The sequence below is a fragment of the Formica exsecta genome, unplaced genomic scaffold (assembly GCF_003651465.1).
Source record: "Formica exsecta isolate Colony F162 unplaced genomic scaffold, ASM365146v1 scaffold72, whole genome shotgun sequence".
NCBI classification, from domain to species: Eukaryota; Metazoa; Arthropoda; class Insecta; order Hymenoptera; family Formicidae; genus Formica; species Formica exsecta.
Genome location: NW_021853485.1, coordinates 4887987 through 4893556, shown reverse-complemented (window position 1 = coordinate 4893556; position 5570 = coordinate 4887987).

Here is a 5570-nt window from a genome sequence, read left to right as displayed (position 1 = left end):
ATGGATCCTGAGGAGACGCAATTCGTGATAAGGTACAATATCACGAACTCTTTTTTGTGATGTGTACTCACGCTCACAAGTGCGAGGAGATTACCGAATTAAATTAAATTAATGAGGCAATAATCGTAAAATACGAGGAAACGCTTCAATCAAATTAAATTACAGTTCACGAATAGAAGAAAGAAAGTTTTTTAAAATAAAAAGATACATAAGAGTAGTTCACATAAAATTAAGCGCAGCTGCTGTAGCACATTATTTTTAGCACCTATTTTTCAATTATTTTACGAAAGGGAAAATTTTTAAATTCTCTACGATAGAGATGTAATTATACGTGTGAAAATAAATATTTATATACATATACACTTTACATTAAAATTTTTTATTCATATCGGATCGCGTACTAATATTTTTCTCAACGATTCATGAGACTTTTTTTTTGCGCTGCAGCAGTATTTGAATTCTTTGATTGCGGATCAACCGGTTGTTAATCAGCGAATTTTTTTACCGCGATTGGCAACCTCGCTGCTTCCGAAATCCGAGATTAAATTCTACTCGATATCGAAGCTGGGTCTACATGTCCCCAATTCGCCGGCCGTACACGGATAACGTCTTACTTAACCGTTCTGTCGGCTGCTGCCGTTGGGATGAATTTCCATACATTTGGTTAACAAAATTGGATCGCGGCGAGGCGAGCAGCCGTTGACAATACAGTTGTCAATACAATACAATGTACAATACAGTCTCTTGCTTATAAGATTATCTATGTAGTATTTCGTTATCCGTTTTCTTTTATCAGCATCGTCAAAGCTTATGACATTGTATGAATTATATATATTATTATAATATCTATTAATAATCTATTAATTATTATATTATGCTATATAAAATATTATATTTTCTGCAATGTATATTATATTACTATGCATTTTCTTTAAAGATTTATTTAAATTATGCATACATATCTTTTCTAATTTAAAATAATTTTCGCTTTATTTTTTTAATAATGTCAAATTTAGTCAAGCATATGATTTACGTCTGACCATACCGAGGGATTATCTACTCATCTCTCTCCTCGAATATTAATTCAGATTATTAGTATTACAGTTAATTAATACTTAATTAGCTAATTTTGCTTTGATCCGTGGTAAATATTTTTATCACGATATTTCATGAGGATGAGGATATTTCATGAGTAATGCGGGCCATGTAATCTAATTAGCGAACGCTATAACAGAATACTAATGCGGATGAGACTTGTCTAATGATATGGATGGAGGGCAAACGTTATTATTTGAACGCATTACAGGATGTAAATTTGCACGATATGAAAGGTTTGGTATTAAGGGAAGGGGGAGGGGGGAATTGATATGTCATCGATATTCGTGAATTGACTGCAAATCATAATGCCCAAATGGATCACAACATATCTGATGGGAATAACAAGCAGAGCATGCGTAGCGTAAACGCATTATCCCGATTTGATTAAAGATTTAACGTGTTACCTCATAAAGTCATAAATCATCCCGCCGTAAGAGAAACGTGTGCGTACGTACTTTTTCAGGAACAATCGATACAACGTCACGCGCACACCGTGTACGACGAACTATGAAACATACTGAGTGCTAAATTCCAGATAGAACGTGTGACAGAGATTATTCTTAATATAATTTAAGAGAAAATGAAAAGAGTTTCTTTCCTCCCAATTCTTCTTCGTGTCTTAAATCAGTTCATAAAATGTACTGAGAATATCATACAAATGTCGTGATTAAAATTACGTTTGTAACTGAAGTATTAATTTGTTAGTTAAGCAACAAATTTATAATTATTTTGAAAAAAAATAAAAAGTAAATATATGTATTTAGTTTCTAAATGGCACCAATTTTTATTTCAGGTATATTTCTTTTTGTCTAACACAATGTCTATATTAATGTAGCTTTTATGCTAACATACATGTCTTTAAATTCTTTTCAGATACGACATATTTTATATCAAAATGTTAATTTATACCATTTGCATGCAATTTTATGGAAATGTCTGAATTTGCGAACAAACCTCAGACGTTTCGTATGCGATTCTTTGCTCAAGAATCCCTAGATCAGATATCTATTGCAAAGCTTGGATTTCCCAGGATGACTCACGCGCCATTGGAAAGACAAACTTGCATCGTCGAACGAAAAGGCACAAACGACAGAAATAACTCTCGAGGATTACTTTCGCGCAAGTTTGTGTATGTGTGCGAAGTGTTTATACACGCGCAATCGAAGATACTGAATGTATCTCAAGAATGGGATGCACTATCCGTATTGTTTGAATTCTCAGATCGAAGTCTGAGAGATATTTGTCACTAGTAAACTCTCTTCAATTCTGAGAGAAAATAATATTTAATTCCAAAAAATATTAGATTTTTTGGGTGGAGTTCCGAATAGGTGAACCCTCCGATTTTTTTGAAACTACACTATTTTTTGTATTTTTTAACGCTGATTACAAATGTGATAATGAAAATTTGCGACAAGGTCATTTTCAAGGTCAAAACTCAAAAAAACTGAAAAAATATAACTTTTTAGACATTATTTCAATAAATATTGATGTAACAAAAAAATGTTTCAAATAAAGGTTGCAGTTCTTAAAAAAATACATTATTTATGTTCTATAAATTTTTTGCGTGAAACTGAAAGTTTTCGAGAAAATCGATGTTAAAGACTAAAAACGGCGGGTGAAGTTCCGAACAGTGCTCACCTCTGATTTTTTTTGAAACTCAGTATTCTTACGTATTTTGATGCACTGATTACGAATATCATAATGAAAATTGGTGCATCTCTTATTTTCATAGTGAAAATCATGAAAAACCCATAACAATTTTAGATCTTACAGAGAAAAACATTTTATGTCCTATTAATTTTTACCGTACGATAGTTTTCAACAAAAACGATGGAATCTAAATCTTATATCTGTTCTCCCATCTAAGCATGTACTTTGCAGTACATATACGATTCCACATGGGTTTACAACTTTCCACGTAGAGCGAGGTTCCACGCAAACCTATTTGTCTAGTTTTTCGGAACTTCACCCGCCGTTTTTAGTCTTTAACATCGATTTTCTCGAAAACTTTCAGTTTTACGCAAAAAATTTATAGAACATAAATGATGTATTTTTTTAAGAACTGCAACCTTTATTTGAAACATTTTTTTGTTACATCAATATTTATTGAAATAATGTCTAAAAAGTTATATTTTTTCAGTTTTTTTGTTTTGACCTTGAAAATGACCTTGTCGCAAATTTTCATTATCATATTTGTAATCAGCGTTAAAAAATACAAAAAATAGTGTAGTTTCAAAAAAATCGGAGGGTTCACCTATTCGGAACTTTATCCGATTTTTTTAACGGCGTAAAAATTGTTTGAGATGTGTAAAATATCTATGTAACATGATGTGTTTGACCGATAAAAAATAAAAGATTTAACTGAAGCCATAATATAATTTCTGATGATATAAATATTTGCAATAAGGATCATGATATTTTTCGTCTGTTAAGAATAAGAATTTCGAAACGCCAAAAATTTTATTATTTTTTTATTAAAACGTTAGAGCTTCGTAAAAACTGAAAGTCACAGAAAACTTCAATTTTATTTTTCGCTAAATTATCCTTTATAAAATTAAGCCATTATTGTATTTTGTGTGCCTTATATAGAATTATATTAAAATTAGATTGAAAAGGACATAAACACCATTGACGTAACAATGTTAAAAATCATTTGTATTGATTTAGCTCTGTTTTACCACAACTTTTATATCCTTGCAATATTATAGGTAATGCACGTAATCGAAATTTGCGGGCTATCTTAGTGCATCGTTGTTATATAATTATGACAAAGTACCTTTTTCAGGACAGGTCAGATTATATGTATTGGGTTTAGGTATAACACAAGTTGTTTGCGTTCAAAACAATGATGGAAACATTAATTAATATCGGAGCATTATATAACTCATATTACTCTAACTTACTGTTGTAATAATCATGGTAAGAACGTACAATTATATAACTTTTTTATCCTTTAAGAAAAAAGAGATTTTATAAATGATATAGATAATAATGATAATAATAACAAGGTGAGAAATATTATTAATACATTATTATTATTAATATTATATTATTCTTTATTATATGTTTATTAACAATATGGTTATTAATAATAACAATTGATTATATTATGAAAGAAATATAATATTATCAACGAAAATCGCTTTTACATATTTCTTGGAACATTGACCTTACATTTCGTAGCTGTGCTTTGTTAGCAAATTTTAATTTTTACGAACGGCCTTCTTTCGAAAACTCGATTTTCTTGTTTTGGCGCGCGAATATCCTCTGCGTTTGTATGCTTGTTTATATCTCTGGGGAGCGCGAGCGGGCGAGAAACGAAAGGAAGAATCCAGAGTAACGAGAGTGTAGGATGAAATTGGTGTGCTGATTGCATAGCGAGCGAAATATCAAATCGATCGATAACCAATTCATCGAGTGAGTCGAATCAAGTGAGCGTTACGAAACTCTAGACGCTTATGATACGTGTCCCGGAAAATAGACTTTTATTTTTCAAAATTCAAAAAGGTATTTTTTTGCTAAAAGTTTTTTAACATACATTCTCATTTTTTCAAACATGCGTCGCCAAGCTATAAGAATTATAATTCGTTTTGCAAGTCTAATTTTATCGGCAGGTAATATATGTCATTCTTGCGTGATTTTTAGCTATTAAGAAACGAAAAGGAGTAAAAATGAGATATGTAGAAGCAGATTACTATGTCTCAATGATTAGTCGAGCACATTTGTTGATTGGATACCGGAATATTCTGAATATCGTGAAAATGCGTATCGCGTTACACGTCTGAAAAGGACGGAATCACTCGAAACAGAGAATGATCTATGACGCAGAAGATGGCATCACAATGCTAAACAACACAATGAATCATATCGCTATTATGTACTGGCCGATGAAAGACCGATAATAAGCGATAATGCGAGCGCCGGCAATGCGTGAGCGAGATAGCTAATAACTGAGCGAAATAAAGGCGCGGTCTGACGAGCATTAGACGAAAATGATCGCGAGAGGCAAACCGAAGCGTATAGAACAATCGATCGACCAATTCACCGCGGTCTATCGAGCGAGCAACACATTTGATATTGTAAGAACTTACAAATCGCAGAAAGAAATAACAGGATGCACAGTAAAATAGGAAGACAATAATAAATACTGTCTTAAATATTATTCTGATTTATTTATTATTTGAGCTATAATATTCTCCAATAGAATATAAACCGATAAAAAAGGACAGTAAAATAGCAGTAAAGAGACAGCAAAAATATTATTTTGTATATATGTATACAGGGTGTCCTAGACCACCCGTACACCCCTTTTCTTTCAAAAACTAAGCATTTTAGAGAAAAACGTTTTGAACCAAAATTGTATGGTTTTGAGGAGAACATAAGATGGTGTCATTGGTTTGACCTTGGATGGCATCGTTAAGGTCAAGTCAAGGACACCTTTAATTTCTTAAATGGAATCCCCTATTTTTTAT